The 17,854-nt window shown below is 31.6% G+C and overlaps 1 long non-coding RNA gene across 1 annotated transcript; it reads right to left on the minus strand.

Annotated features, from left to right (window-relative positions):
- Positions 1 to 8,734: 8,734 nt before the first annotated feature.
- Positions 8,735 to 12,960, minus strand: LOC132757792 (uncharacterized). Its single transcript, XR_009629500.1, has 3 exons — positions 12,838 to 12,960; positions 11,672 to 11,825; positions 8,735 to 10,217 (listed from the first exon to the last, which is right to left on the minus strand). It is a non-coding gene; the product is annotated as an uncharacterized LOC132757792 (long non-coding RNA).
- Positions 12,961 to 17,854: the final 4,894 nt, after the last annotated feature.

A 17,854-nucleotide genomic window follows, 5' to 3' on the forward strand; every position in this document is an offset into this window, starting at 1 on the left:
TTTTATATATAAACTATGATTCTTCTCACAGTTTCTTATTTCATTATTTACACATATTTGCCCTTTCACAGAAGGTGAATATTATACATTGCTGAGGCAAAATGTGCCTATAACATATCATGTAAAGATGTAAAGGCGATGCAAATCCTGTTTCATCAATTGAGTTAAATAAAACGTGGACATTTGAAAATCTGATTATTCTATGGTTTTATGTTAGCGATTACATATTGAGGTAAGGTTTACATGTCATGCTTTAAATGGATAGAATATTGTGATATAGGTGTCAACATGGATAATAACTATACCGTTAGTATTATAGTAAAGTCAGTAAATAATTTGTAAACGAGAGCAGGTAACCTAAACAACGTTCCATCATAAAGATAATTATTGATGCATTGCATGCAGTTGTTCCGTTATATAGACTGCAATATCTCCCAAGAGTCGGGTCAATATGGTGGCTGATTTGTGCCATTCGTGTTTTCGCCCCGCGACCCCGCCAAGTGAAAAGTCGTTTATTAACAAGTTAAAATTGCGGAGGTGCGCAGCGAAAATACGCTAATTAGCGACGGCGCGGGCGAAGTTTAATTTCTCGCCAGACGGGGCGCGGGGCGAGATATAAGAAATGAAACGGCGGGCGCCGGAGCAAAACCACGCTTATTAGCGTCCAAGCTAGTTAACGTGTTTTAGTTCCGCGCCCCGCAATTTTAACTTGTTAATTATCGCTAATTAGCCTGTTTTCGTCCCGAGACCCCGCCGTTTTATTTCTGAAATCTCGCTCCACGCTCACGCGGGGCGAAATTTGATTTATTAAACTTCGCCCCGTGCCCTCCCTAATTAGCGTATTTTCGCTGCGCAACCACGCCATTTTTAACATGTTTATAATCGACCTTTCGCTTGGCGGAGTCGAGGGACGAAGACACGATAATTAGCGCAGCTAAGTTTTATTTATTCAATTTTGCCCCGCGACCCCGCTAATTAGTGTGTTTTCGTCCAGCGACCCCGCCGTTTTATTTTTTTCCCCTTCGAAGAAGAGGGGGTATATTGTTTTGCTAATGTCGGTCTGTCTGTCTGTCTGTCGGTAGACCACATGGTTTCCGCTGATTATCTTGAAAAGTTTTTATCACAAATTCTTCATATTTCACATAGTGATTGGCCATAACTAGTAGATGACCCCTATTGATTTTGGGGTTACTAGGTCAAAGGTCAACGTCACAGGGGCCTTAAATGTCAAAATGATTTCCGCTGATTATCTTGAAAAGAATGTATAACAAAGTCTTCATATTTCACATAGTGATTGGTCATCACCAGTACATGACCCCTATTGATTTTTGGGGTCACTAGGTCAAGGTCAAGGTCACAGGGCCTTAAATGTCAAAATGGTTTCCGCTGATTATCTTTGAAAAGTATGTATCACAAGTCTTCATATTTCACATAGTGATTGGTCATCACTAGTAGATGACCCTATTGATTTTAGGGTCACTAGGTCAAAGGTCAAGGTCAACAGGGGCCTTAAATGTCAAAATGGTTTCCGCTGATTATCTTGAAAAGTATGTATCACAAAGTCTTCATATTTCACATAGTGATTGGTCATCACTAGTAGATGACCCCTATTGATTTGGGGTCACTAGATCAAGGTCACAGGAACCTTAAAATGTCAAAATGGTTTCCGCTGATTATCTTGATAAGTATTTATCACAAAGTCTTCATATTTCACATAGTGATTGGTCATCACTAGTAGATGACTCCTATTGATTTTGGGGTCACTAGATCAAAGGTCAAGGTCACAGGAACTTTTAATGTCAAAATGGTTTCCGCTGATTGTCTTGAAAAGTATGTATCACAAAGTCTTCATATATCACACAGTGATTGGTCATAACTAGTAGATGACCCCTATTGATTTTGGGGTCACTAGGTCAAAGGTCAAGGTCACAGGGGCCTTAAATGTCAAAATGGTTTCTGCTGATTATCTTGAAAAGTATGTATCACAAAGTCTTCATATTTCAAATAGTGATTGGTCATCACTAGTAGATGACCCCTATTGATTTTGGGGTCACTATGTCAAATGTCAAGGTCACAGGGACCTTAAAATGTCAAAAGGGTTTCCCTGATTATCTTGAAAAGTATTCATCACAAAGTCTTTATATTTCACATAGTGATTGGTCATTACTAGTAGATGACCCCTATTGATTTTGGGGTCACTAGGTCAAAGGTCAAGGTCACAGGGGCCTTAAATGTCAAAAGGGTTTCCGCTGATTATCTTGAAAAGTATTCATCACAAAGTCTTCATATTTCACCTAGTTATTGGTCATAAGTAGTAGATGACCTCTATTGATTTAGGGGTCATTAGGTCAAAGGTCAATGTCACATGGGCCTTAAATGTCAAAATGGTTTCCGTTGATTTTTCCATAATTGAACACTTCCATGTACCCATTTTTGGCAAGTTTCTGTAATAAAATTACCAATTATGTGAGTCAATGGCTAGAAAGGGGGGTATATGTGTCGTTCGACATTCTTGTTTAAATCTCGCTCCGCTCCCCCGCGGGACGAAGTTTTATTTATTTAACTGTGCCCCACGCCCTCGCTTATTAGCGTGTTTTCGCTGCGCGACCCCGCCATATTAACTTGTTAATTTTCGACTTTTCGCTTGGCGGGGTCGCAGGGCGAAAACACGAATGGTACAAAACATCCACCATAGGTCAATGTTTCCTGGAACATAAAACTTTACCCTATTTGCTTTTTGTATTGTTATTGACTATAAATAGCTTATTGTTAATTATTTAAAACAAGTCAATAGAAACGTATAAATATTATTATTAAAATGTATTTTATGGTTAGCGTTTGTAGATTAATTCTCGAACTTGTGTATGTTATTTCCCACCTGGCTATTCGTCTAGACAAAGGATTGCAAATGAACTTTTTGACTCTTTGCTTGCTAGTGTTTGTATATATATTGTAAATATTATAAACATAAAATGCAGATTATATTTTAAATTAAGTAATCACTTAGCCAAGCTTTAAAAAAATAAAATCAACATTTAAGTGATTGTGCCATGTTTGAATATCATATTATTTTCATCATTATCTAATTTCATTTACATAATAAATAACGTGTCAATGAGCCAGTCTATATTCAAATGACCGTATCTAAATATGTATCAAACTTTTGGTCCAATTATAATTTTTGGTGACTAAAATAGCAGAAATGATGAAATGAATGACTTTATTACTTGTATTGACGTTGTTATTATCTGAGAAATATTATTGATTTCACAAGCAACTTTCATGGTGAAAAACTAATAGATTTTTTTAAGTAACACATGAGTCAAAAAGGCCCCATATAAAATCCACATCACACATCGTTTTCATTTCAATAGTCCAAAAATCCATATGACATCCATCAAATTCCAGAAGCCAAAAAAGTTCATATAAAATCTTTTATTGTTTTTGATGTAGCAAAGTTCTATCAAACTGTCCAATGATAGTGTTGAAATTAAGAGATCCTTAAACATGGTTGAGAACATTACTGCTTCTATTGCACTCGTACACAACTGTAAAACCTTAATCAGACCCGGCTAGGGCCTAGTCCAATATAGTTTTGACAGCTGTTTACTCGTCTTATTGTACTCAACAATTTATAATAATCTCAAAAGCAATAAGCAAAAAAAAATGCAGATTATGTTTTAAATATAGTAGTCACTCAATCTAATCACTTTTTTCTAAATAATGTGGTAGTTAACGTAATACCTGTATACTGTACTATGTATGTATAACGGTCAAAATTCAGTCTATTCAGTAATGGGGAAAATTTTAGTCTTGCTTTTTTTTAATTTTTTTTATTGTTTTAAAAAAATCAACAGTTTTCAAATTCTCTCATAAAAGTAGTTTTTCTCTTGTACAACATGTTACCGAGCTTTAGAAAAATAAATTAAACGTTTAACTGATGTGATAGTGCCATGGGATTTCATATTCTTTTTTAAGTATCTCATTCTATTTACCTAATAAATAACGTGTCAATGAGCCAGTCTATATTCTAATGACAGCAACCAAATTCGGATATGGAACGAGGGGTATGACTGAAATAAGCAAGGGAGATTTTTTGGCGCTACGGGCGGAACGGAAATATTTTTGCAAAAGAGGCAAAACGTATGCTTATTCATGAAAATAATTAATATATAAGTAATAAAACAAATTAAATGAGTGAAAAAAAAGTTTAAAAAATATTTGCAAATGGTTGTTTTGAAGGATTTTGTGACGATTGTTCTCTTTTGCCTAGATTTTTTATTACATTTATTGGTTCTATACCTAAATTCATTGTGTTTAATCAAGTAGTTTAATCTTTTATAAAAAAAAGTAAACAAAACGTTACAAAGAATTGATTATATTGAACAATTAATTCATAACTATTTTTTGATATTACAGACATATTTTTGCTATTTGTAAAATAACAGAACAGTTCGGCCTCAAAATCATACGCACATAATGCAATTCGTATCAATATATAAATGGACATATTTTCGGCGCAACGGACGGATATATTTTTCTTTACCCATGTGTTTGTCTTCAATTCATTTCAATACCATATATTGCATTTTTACTTGATATCCAATTTATTTTGCTTTAACCAGACCTTTCAATCTTTGTTGCAACAGACAAACATTTCAGAATTTCAGACATGGCTTCACTTTGTGAATTTATGCATTAGGTTCTCCTTTTTCACAAAATATGCAACTTAATTATGAAGAAAATATTATTAGTGCTTTGGATATTCAACTGTAGTACATAACAATTCACAAGGCTGATTTTGTACATTACCTGATACTGTTTACATCATTTGGCAGCGTCTTTGATATGAGCTATGAAACAATAGTATTTAGATTTAACGTACTATTCGATACAAAATCAAAATCCTTTTTGTTTATTACTTGTTGTCTTGTTCATACTTAAATATCATATTTAAATTTGATATGCTTTATATTTGGGGCCAAATAGTACCATTTACGGGAAAAACTCTGATCATTATTCGAAGTTGAAGTTGTAGACGCCAAGGCCAGTCCCCAAGCGTATTCTTTCACGAACAATAAAACACCAATGTTTTATTATATAAACTAAGATTCCAAGAATACAATTCAGAATTTAGAGAATGGAGTGACACGTCAGGAATATGTATCTTAATGATGTACAGTATCAATTACCTGACTATCTGAAGTAAGTTGCGACATTAAACAGTTACAGATCAAAGTTCATCTATTCATATTGGCAATTATCAAAGACATATACATTTTAACAGTTATCGGCAATGTTTTTAGAATCTTTATAGACCCTTTCATTTAAGACCGTATTCAAGTTGTCGCCCTTGGATGATGTCATTGGGGGATACGGTGGACATTGCCGATACGATTAAGTACATTTATTTGTTTTAAGAGTAGACCATATGGCTGGGTAACTGATCATGATTGCCATTTTCGTTTGATTCCTAATAATGAAAATTTAACCAGGCAGTTAATCGCACTAACTTGCGGCCTGTATAATATAATCCCCCATAATGTATCTATGTCTCTGCTTATATACAATACGTTAGTATTCTGTAGTTTCGAAACACGGCAGCGTAATAAGTAATTGCAAGATACTGGTTGATTAAAATTATTTTGATTTAAGCATTACTAAGACAAAGAAAAACAACAATATAAATCTATGTAATTTCAAAAAAAAAATATTTAGGCATAAAAAGTAAAAATTATTTTGAATGTACATGACAGTATACTGTTTGTGTCAACAAAAAATGCGCTCTCAATAAATCGTCAATCACACCATATATTTAAATATCCTTTATTACCTCCCTTTATTTACATGAAATGTTAAATTCGGTTATATCTTTATAAATAATGCTTTTTGGAACCTACAATATTGATAAATCTTAATTCGAGCATCATATTTATGATTTAAAACCATAAAACAAATGTGTTACAGGATCTTTAAGCTGGTAAAGTGATAATTTCAACTTGATACGTTTTTAATTCAAACTCTGCTTATCAAATATTTAAAAAGAAATCACTGAAAAACAAGTTGTGAAACACGTACCCAGAAATTCGTTATTAATAACTGAATTATAATTTTACGTTTATTTTGACTGTGCCAGTTGGTAGGACTCTGAGAATCAAATCAGTAAGGCATAACCTAGGATGATCCATAACTAAATTCAGACTGTAAATAGTTTAGCAACGAACAAAAGTGACGTCTTCTGATGTAATGTTATATATCTTAAAATGCACCCTGGTGGTTTATGATATCACAGCCAAGAGTCGCTTGTATATACAACATATGCACCTTGTTAATTAATATGTTACGGCCCAGTGGCGCTTATATATTGTCCAACAATATTGGCCTGGCACTTTATTAACTTTCGTAAAGGTCACTTGAATAAACACTGACCTATATCTATCGAATATATCGATATATTTGCTAACATCACTGATCAGTGAGATGTGGTGTATTTGAATAGATGTCGGACTACCGATCTGAAGGTCTCTGATTCGATTCCTTACCAACACCACGGTGTTTTTTTTTTTTAATTTACTTGCAAGAACTAATTTGAAATCGATTTAGAATGCCATTTTAAGGGGTGTTTTCGTACACAATTATATTTTTATTTCTTTAACTTTATTTCAACAATTCTTTTTGTGACATTATATGCAATCGTATATGCTTTAGCGCATACAGGCTATAACTTATTAAAAATACTACACTGAAAGAACACAAAATATAAAGCTTTGTAACAGTTTTAGGAGTGGTTATTTCAACATTAAAACAAAAACAATATATGAAAAGATACAAACGTACCAGTTTACGTCTACAATCTACAAGTGAAACACTTTTCCAGGTTTTTAATATACATCATTTTAAAAATTGGATATCTATATTCATAACGATTTACAAGTTGATCGTAAAGTTTACGGAATATCACGACTACAGGGTCAAATGCAAGAGTGCCAGGTCAATGTTATTGGACAATACACACATCTTTTTTGACCTGGCACTTCATTAATTTCCGTTAAGGTCACTGGATAAACAATATTATCTTACGAATATATCGATATATTTGATTATTTGTTACCTTCACTAGTCAATGACTTGCGGTGTATTGGTATAGATGCCGGACTTCTGATCTGAAGGTCTCTGGTTTGATACCTTACCAACACCACGTTTTTTTATTTCATAACTTTAGTTTTCATTATTAGATAAAACATACAGCACGTCTATAAAACAAATTAAAATTACTACACAGATAAAATACACAAAAAAATCAAAACGTTTTGCACGAGTTTAGAGAGAAATGGCAATTTTAAAATAAAAAAAAGAAATTTTTAATTTTTAATCTCAATCTTTTTTTATTGTTTTGATATTAAATTTATGCATGCATTAGTAAATTTTTACATGTTATACGCATAATTGAACGATCAGTATTTACGCATTTAACTTTTCAATAAGCTAACATTCTATGCGGCCTGTATAATATAATTCCCCCATTTACGTCACATCCGTTAAAGGTAGTAACTCTTCACTGACTGTTATCGCTTAAATGAAAGGGTCTATAATGTTACTAGACAAAAATACTTCTGAGGCATATTGTGCCTTTAATCTGCAACTCATGCATTAGACACCTTTACAAAGTCAATCCTTTGTCAAGAGCAGATCAATTTTAGTTATGAAATGTGGAGCATGTAGGACATTGCCGTACATTGTATTCAATTATTAACAGGAGCAGTGAGACGTTATTGTAGGTGCAAGTATGACTAAAATATCGAAACAAAAAATAAACGTTAGAATACAAATAAAGTGCAGGTAAATTTTATTAAAAGCCTCTCCAGTCGGTCACTGAGGTGCAATGTGTGTTTGCAATACAGAATGTGGTTTTTTTTTTTTGTTTTTTTTTTTTTTTTTTTTTTTTTTTTTGAGGCCCTTTAAAAGGTAACCCCGTTTATTTGAACATATATAAATACATATATATATAAGCATACATACAAAGACACAGTTATATTTTAATATAATATATAAACTGTATTTAAAAAATAATAATACATAATCAATTATACAATGTCTACATTCACATACTTATCATGAAATGAAGAAATTAAAATATATTTCAAACTTTGTCAAAAATATCTACCTTGTTAACAATGTTTTGTGTTTCTCTCCCGATTTGGTATTGGTACTTAATATAATGCTTAGTATCCTCAATAGACGTTTTTTTTTTTAAATTCATTTTACAATGACATATTTACATGTACTTCTTTACAAATAAAAGCAAAAGATTTGTTTCATAATCTGCATTTTGTAAGCCTAAAAGAAATTGTATTCTTGTTAAATGCAAATGAGTATTTTCAAAACGACCATGAATCATTTCGCGAAAACAACTTCACAGTCCCTCTAGCAGAATGTTTTCTTTGCTTTATTTATATGGTTTTGAAAAATGCATTTCTTGTAATTGTTCAAACAAATGAATATTTTTGTATGATATAAACTAACAAAACACCTATACGAATAAGCACTGTTTCATTTTTGCATAGTTTTGTGTGCAAAATCTAGAAAAGTGGGTGTTTTTGTAAGCCGATAAAAAACACTCCATTTTTATCAATTTATGGCACCCTTTAAAGTATGAATGATTGTGTTCACAATAACTTATTTTTCTATATTTTCCTGTACAAAACCATCAAATTAACAGTATAAACTATCTTTTAACAATTGTCTTTCCTTGTTATGTTTTCGATTCCGCCTTAATCATAGGAACATTTCCCGATTAATCTCGTTATTTATTTTGACTGGGTTATCCCAAATATTTGCGTTTTATATTATTTGCGATATCTTAACGTCAAGAATAGTAGTTATATTTGTTATTTAAATGTAGTTCTATATAAAAAAAAGGTTTTCATTTAAATTTATTAAGGTTAATATAAGTTGTGATAAATTAGCTTTTTAGAAAAAAAAATATTTTTTTTGAAGTTCCTTTGAAGAATACTTCTCAATCTTCATTCCTTTTACATAATATATCGAATCTAATGATTATATTTTCTTCAATGGCATGCCTTCTCTTGATGTGAGATAACAGAACGATACTTTCTGAGCAGTTAAAAGGCGATCGTAGGCTCGAGGACTGACTCAATAAATTTATTGATGATTCAATTCTAAATATGAACGCTTATCATACATTTCTATCGATTTGTTTTAAATAATCTACAATCAGGTAGTCATAGTTACAATACAAAAAGCTTACAGCATTTTTAAAGACGATTCTCGCATTTCCAGTAGCATATTTTTTGAAAATCTCATTTTTAACCTCTCGGCACATTTTAATGACTGAAACAAAGTAAGTCTGTACATGTGTTGCAATGATAGATACATAGTTTATTAAACAAAAGGTTACAACCCATTAGTTTATACAATACAAAAAATCTTACAATTACAATTTGCAAAACAATAAGCCAATGGTGGCTGTCCAAACATCAGAAAAATAAACAATGTTACAATTTTTACATACATATATGCAAAACATATAGAAAACACAGGAAAAATAGCATAGTCACTGCTGACATGGTAAGGAGAAAAATAAGGTTTGAAATAACATCTGATTTCTCCATTCGAAAGATTTAAATACCAAACTTGCTTATTGTTTAAGTGTATATTCATTTTCTGTTTTCATAAGTTCAATAAATTTCGATATATTAGGATATTTCTAAAAATATTTGTCAATGTATTTTATTCTTAAGTTTTTATATACATTGTACACTACACTCCAATAAAAAATAAAACTCGTCTTCAAGAGTTTTGCATACATAACATTTTTTTCATTTCTAGGTATTTTATTTGGTTTGTGCCATCGGCCTGTTGAAATTGCTAATCTGTGTGCTGACAATCGGAATCTTGTTAATGCAATTCGAAATTTAACCACCTGTATCTTTTTTAAGTATTCTTTAAAACCAAACTCTGAAAATAACCTATAAAAAGATGCCCGTATTGGGTCAATGATACCAATCATGAAAGTCAAATTTTGATAATTTGTTATGATTATGGCTTTTTTAGTATACCCCGGTATATTCTGATAGTTGTTTTTGTTATTTCTCTATTTTTTATGTTGTTTCAAAAGAAGTGTCAAAATTCACACGAGAAAATGCCACAAAGATGTTCATGAAGTGAACAATTCATCCTTTAAAAACGATCTGTACCTGGAAATAAAACACATAAAATAATTAAAAAATCTGGAAAAAGAGTGATCCCTCGAAGGCATTACTCAAAATGAAATTACGAAAACGTTGCGGACTCGGTTTGTTTGAGTCTGTACATGTTGGATAATGAAAAAGTGCAACATCACTTATGTACCCTGTCATCGGCTTGAGCGGTTCTCAATTTTCAACAATTAAAAGTGTTGGAATCAATAATTCCAAACGACTAAAAAGATAACAATACTAAAGTAAAGTACGGGGCATTTTAAAACAGCTGCAAGTTGAAGATTAACGTATTATAAAACATAATATAAAGAGACTCAACTGAGGATTTTTGACATGATTTATCGAGATGTTTTGTACTATTTGACTTGTAGCAATAACTTGTGTTCATTCATTCCCTTAGTAGTTTTTTTTATTTCAGAATTCTTGAATGAAAAGTGTTTGAACGTGTTTACCTATAACATGTACAGTATGAGTTATAAAGATTTTTGACAAATAACCTGACAGGAATATTTATAACGAATTTATAATACAGCAAATTTTCTTTTTTGAGAAAAAAGTGAGATTTCTCAGAAAATTGACAACAGTCGTGTATATAAAACTTTATAATATTGCAACGTCACTTTTCATTGGTTAAACGTGACGTTTATATAGTTTTATATACACGCTTGCTGTCAATTTTCTTAAAAATTTCATTTTTTCTCAAATAATGAAGTTTGCTGTATTATGAAGACAGGTTATGTGACCTAAATATACGGCTGTTGCCATTTAACCCTCGCCTAACCGTTGGGGTTGTATTTCCAAATACCCATTAATAAAGTCCATATAAACTGTCAAAAATATTATCTCTTATAATGTAAACAACACGATTATCCAATAAAAAATGACGTTACAAATGTGAAGTATTATAAGTAAAATGATACATGCTTGTAAATTTGCAAAATAAAATATGTTTAAACTAACATGTGCATGTGTCAACTACTGCTTTTGATATTTTTATTGTTCTTCATTTTACTGATGGTTTATTTTTATTTATCGTTTTCCTGGATTTATTGTTTCTAATACTTTTTATAAGATAATTACACGCTGTGTGTTTATACTTCTCTTATTTTTATTATATATAATTCTATATAATCATGTGTCGGTGTTCAATTTTATCCGATAACAACGATTCAAAGTGTCACATAAATCAAGCTCAATTACTTATATATCGATCGGGGTACAATATTAAAACTACTTCCAATATATACTTTAAATTTTTTGCCATTTGCATTGTTAAGAATGTCGATTCTTTCTGTTTTTAAGTAACTGAAAGTGTTCGTATTTTGAAGTAACAATTCCCTTATTGTTAGATCTGAGAAAAGCTTTGCTGACAAATAATATAAACTTTTGGAATTAAACATGTAAATATTGTGATGGATTTCTACAGTATTAAAATAAGTCAAATTAATTACCTTCCTAAACTCTTGTCCGATATAGATTTCCACTGTCGGGGCCTCCACATTTTTGACTCGTATTACCTACACAAGTCATGTTGCATCTGGACTCTGGTATCTTCTCGGCGATGGCGAAATTTACATCTGCACCGCACCAGCATTCGTTGGCATACTAAAATTAAAAATTAAAATATCGATGCATGAATTGTAAGATGGTGAAATTTTAACAATTATTCGGCTTTGTAATTGAAAAAATTTTTAATATAGACATTTATAATAAAAGGGATAAACTTACATAAAAAGTATCAATCTTACACTATACAATGTATGTATCAGACGTTTTTGTTAGCCACCAAAATTTCAGCATTTTAGCGAGTTTTTTGTTAGTTTTTTTTTTTTATGTCTTTTTTTTAAAGTTTTTTTCACCATTCTAAAATAGTTTCAGTTATATTTAAAAGGTCAATAAATGATTAGTTAATCAAATATAAATAATCATTCAATCATATTAACATACGTATCTGTAATCTAATATAAAGAAAGAGAAAATAATGATCGTAAGGCTGGGTACGGTTCGCTGTATTTCAGCGATGATGTTTTGAAATAAACTGCGGACTCCCTATTAAATAGCAGCCTATATATATAGCCTATCACCAGATTCATGCTAATTTTCATGAAAAAATGTACTTAAAAGTAAAAGTAAATAACCATGAAGTGGTCGAACTAAGCAAACATAGCCCTTACTGCGTTTGTAACGCAGTAGAAATATTGAGATTTACACTGCAGAATCAGTGCTTAATCGCACATGACATATAAATTACTACTTGAACCTTAAATATTGTTCGTTAATAAAAATTATTTGGTACATTTTTCACAAATTTAATTTTCTTGAAATATTTTGAGTCACCTGCAGGCATGAAATTTTAATAAGAATAACATTGTTGAATCTGATAACGAATTATTCATTGGTTGAAATGTTACCGTAATGAAGTTGAAGGGCTGAATTTTGCAAAATACCTTCAATTTATTTCATTTAATAGAAATGATTTTGAAATAATATGAATCTCAACATTTCTTTAAATGTACAATGTTTAAAATTTCACAACTGTAAGGGTATATTTTAAGTCCTTTAATCTTATTTTTGACAGAAATTTCAAATTGAATATTATTTCACAAACACAACTTACTTCAGTCATTGAAAAGGGTAAGCCCTTGTTTCGACAAAGTGTAAGACAGTTTTCTGTTGATTGACTTGGAGATCTGTGCATATCAGCCAGAATCCTCGGTTTGTCGTTATAGCAACCGATGTATTGATCTAAATCCATCCAAAAATATAACACTGATTTGCCATTAATTTAGTACTAAAGAAAATGGTACTGCATTTTATATAGACTGAAGAAGACAATGAACATAGAGGCAGAAACAGAAAATTTAAACTTATTAAGGGGAATTTCGTCAAGTCTTGGAACAATTCTATCAAGAAAATACTTTCAATTCATGAATGATTAAACAAAAATACTGTTAAATAATCGACATTACTTGAGAAAGCGCTATTAAAGCAAATATAGACCAAATTATGTCGCATAAAATTTGAAACCATGCAACGGAATAAAGTTACAATATGAATTTTAAATCTAATGGCATGTTGCTTTTCACAGTTGTGTACTATCTGATATCCTTAAATTCACTTAAAGAGCAAATAAACACACTTTCACGGTACAAAACTTAAAGCATAAGAATATGAATTCATTAATTTCTTTTAATATATTTTTTTATTTTTGCAGTCTGTCTAAAAGAAGTTCTGTGAACTAGTTTAATTTTCGTTCTTTGCCTTGGTTTACAATGGCAGTAGTTTAGTTAACATTTTTTAGCAAGCACAATAACTATTTTTCAACAAAAGAAAAAAATTGTCATTGTTGACATTTTTGTGTCTGTCATATTCACCGGATTCCTTATTCGTGAAATATTCAATCAAACATTTTAACGCTAACATTACAAATAATAAATATCTTCGGGGATTTTTAATTTAAATTGAAAAAGAATCTCACAAAGTTTGTTTTCTTTAAAAGGGATAATTAATATTATTTTTGACTTCGGGGACAGGGTAGTGAGATAAAGCAATTTTGCAAGAATTAAAAATAATACCTTTTTTTCTTCTTCTTTAACTGAGGCAAAAAATCTAAAACACAAAGTAATAAAGTACTTACATCCACGTTTTTTGTAGAATACCGAATTGCTCTGTGAAGGATCAGTTTCTCCGGTGAAGGAAGTACATCCCGTACATTTGCCGGTATCAGGATAAAATATCGTTCTAGAACAAGTGAGGTCAATCCAACATCTGAGTGCACATGCTGATTTAGATTTACTGCTGGTCATCTTAAAGGATATGTTCTCATCCAAACATTTGTATCCTTTTAAAGCCAAATAAAATCTGAAATTGCCTTCAGATCTGCGTAGAGATAATTGAAAAATTAAGAAAAGATATATCAGAATATTGCTATACCCCATTGTCTTTCTTTTACTCTTAAAATTCGAACAAGCTGCTCTTGTTATCAACCGGGACTGCTAGCAATCAATATGCACAAACCTTAGACATTAATTATTCATTATGACATTTGTCGTGTAAACAAATAGAAACTCCACTTTTAACATACTTATTTTATATATATTTACATATATAAAATGTTTTCATGTTCATATTATTAAAAATTCACCCAATGCCAGCTCACTGTTACAAAATATTGACTGACTGTGCTACAAAGCTTGTATGCGCTTTGATACCAAGCGGACTCATGTTTGCAGTTTTTACGAAATATAATGGAAATAGTACAAAAATTAACATGCTGATACCTTATTACTAATATCCAAATTTTGAACATGGCAAATTTTGGACGATATGAACCCCATATAAAATATAAAGTGAACATAATGTGAACTAACAGCTTTAATAGTGATTGTCTATTAGCAACGATTTAACAATGGTTATACATTTAAAAAATGTTAATGAATATCAACACATGGTGAATTTAAAACTTGGGTTATGATATAGATGGCCTTACAACGATTACCTGTCAATAGAAATGCAATCTTCTTCAATACAGATGTAAATGATTTGGTCAAGGTTGTTTCTAAGGGAAATATTTCGTAATCCTAATGGTATCATTACTAAGTGATGCAGAGCATAGCAATTTTGTTTACACAGAATATTTATTTAAGTTTAATAGAGTAGATACATTATTCAAAACCTTTCCTGAAGCCAACCAGTACTAAGCGATGAAAGATAAGTGTTATGTTTCAGGAAGCATCGACCCGTCTCTTACGGGCTTTTGATGTCACACTGCCGGCCGACGTTCTTTGATTTTTTTATCAACTAGCATTATATACTATTAGTGTCAGAATGTATAGTGACTATACCGTCAGCATTATAGAAGAGTCAGCAAATAATTACAGGGTTGGGAATCAAAACTGCGTCGTATCCTACAAAATGTAAACAAACGCCGCCATCTTGTTACGAAATAGGTATGTTTTGTTTATGACTCTTTTTGTTGGAAATGACTGAAAACTAAATATATGTATTAACACACTCCACTATTTTCCGATTCGTTCGGTACATGTTGATTTCACAACTATTTTGTCAAATAAAAGTGATAGCTAACTTGCAACTCGAAGCGGGCCAGAATTTATATGGAGCTTGGTACGACACAGTTCATATTGCTTTATCCGCTGTTTTAATATTCAAATCAAATATATACTTGTTTCAGAATTAACCATAGATTTCAAAATATAATTTTACATCATTTACTAAAATTCCATTAATATAGAAATGTTTAATATTTTAAAGACTTGTATGATTTGTACGAAAAGATTCGACGCAATTGGTAAGAAAATATGATACGACGCAATTGATTTTTTGGCAGTCTTTACAACAGGAATATTTTTGCAATATAAGTCATTTTACCAAATAATCATCTGCGCTTGATAAAAAACCTTACCATTCACGGTTTATAGCAATGTTCTGTTGCTTTAAATATTTAGAATATGTTGTTTCATTTCCAATAAAAAATAATTTGAAAGTTTAAATTGTGGAAGCTACGTTTCAGATAAGCATGAACATGTTAATTAATTTATAATAATATCTTAATTAATTTCTTATAGTAAATGTTATAAAAATATGTTTTTGGATGAATATAGAAATTTATGACCTCTAGTCACAAAATTCTTTTTGATTTGGCAAAATGTTGCACCTGCAGAGAACCATCGACATTTGAAGCTAGCTCGATCTGCTTTCCACAATGAAGAATCAAAAGTGAAAACTGCGGCGTGTGTTTACGTTTTGTAAGATACGACGCAGTTTTGATTCCCAGCCCTGAAACAGGTAACCTAAATAACGTTCCACGAGGAAATAATTGATGCATTTGACGCAGTTGTTCCTAAATATAGATGACAATATCTCTCAATAGTCTACCAATTAGAAGTACAATGTGTAAAACTTGACCTTAAATGTAATGGCTAACGCCAAACCTTAGAATACTCAGAATTTCGAATGCCTACGTTTTATTAAACTCAAATGATGAGATATTATTTTCATTGCCTTCACATCTTTACATATTATCTTAAAGGCACGTTTTGCATCAGCAATTTATAATATTTTCCTTCTGTGAAAGGGAAAATCTATGTATATATTTATAATGTTAGATTGGTCAGTCTTTGAAACGTGGGAATTTTTTGAAACGTAACTCTGACTTGTAACATGTATTTATTGATTGAACCGAAGATGTAGTGTTATACGGTGATGTGGTGCCGTCTATGGGCAGGCTGTCCTACATTTTCAATTTTGCCGTTTTGGATTTTCTTTAGAATTTCTATTTCTATATATTGCCACGTCATCGTTGCAGTGAGGAGGCCGTAAAATTTCGACCCGTACTGAATCAGAGATGTTTTATATCCGATGCTCGATTGTCAAGCACGACATCATTGTTGTGTTTGTCGTAATTTCAGTTATATCTATTTGGCTTTTCTACTTGGGCCGTTCTACTTCTCCTTACTTGAAAACAATTGTATCATCCTTAGGATATGCAGCTTGCTTTTTAAATTTGCCTTTCGATAGCTTGTCTGTAATAACCAGGCTCCATTACCTCTGATCTCCTTCCCATTTTGTTTAGTTTCGCCAATGGTTTTCTCGTTTAGGGTACACTTATTCTTTAACGTCGGAGCCACGCGCCGCTTTTAATGGAACACCTCTTACATGTATATGTCAATTTTTAAGTTCAATGATAACCGCCGCATGAATACATCTGCAGATGTTTGCGAATTTTCAATTCTACAGTTATTTGTCAAATTATTGAATTCTCCTTGGGCGGGAGCTGGGGACTTGGACTTGCACTTTTCATTGCTGTCCATGGACGGGTTTCATCGATCCGAGCTTGCAACATTTCAAATTTGCCGGAACGGTTATCTATTTTTTTATTTGTTTAAACTAATTTTACCCTTTCACGTTGAACAAAAGTTTTAAGTCTTTCTGAAAGCGTTTTTTCTGTAGCAAGCTTTGCTACACACATATAAAGAACAAGATGCTTTTGATTTTTAAGGGTACAAAGCATTCAGTCGCCGAGGCATTGTACAGGTACAGGCACCTGTCTAGCATGGTTGACCAGTCGTCCTTTTAGTACATTTTGGTTGACTGTCACGCCAATATTTAGAAACAACAAGTGTAACTTAAAACTGCTGACAAGCAGTTATCAACTACTAGGTCTTGTTTGAGACATATACACAACTTTACACAAATGCGGACTTAAACTCGAACTGGAGAAATATGCAGAACAGGTACGGTCTTGATTGAAGAACAATTGTCGCATCTACTTATCTCGTACTATTAACATGTCATTATGTCAAATGAGAGTGTTAAGTGTAAATTATATAAACCATTTTATTTCATTCTACAAAAGATAATTAATCACTATGAGTTTTAGACGACATAATCTTTAAGAGTTATGTCTCTATTGTTATTCTTTAGTGTGTAAATTTCTTTACTCTTTACTCCAATGTGAAAACTGATTGAATCTTATAATGACGTTGTTGCTCATGGTTTCATCTTTTCAGTCAGAAATACAACAGAATCTTTGGTATTATATCATTGCTGACACCAAATAGACTTGTTTGTCAGACTTATGTACTAAAAACCTAGAAATATTCAACTTAATACTA

The sequence above is a fragment of the Ruditapes philippinarum genome, unplaced genomic scaffold, assembly GCF_026571515.1.
Source record: "Ruditapes philippinarum isolate M1 unplaced genomic scaffold, ASM2657151v2 ctg10810_1_1_1_1, whole genome shotgun sequence".
NCBI lineage: Eukaryota > Metazoa > Mollusca > Bivalvia > Venerida > Veneridae > Ruditapes > Ruditapes philippinarum.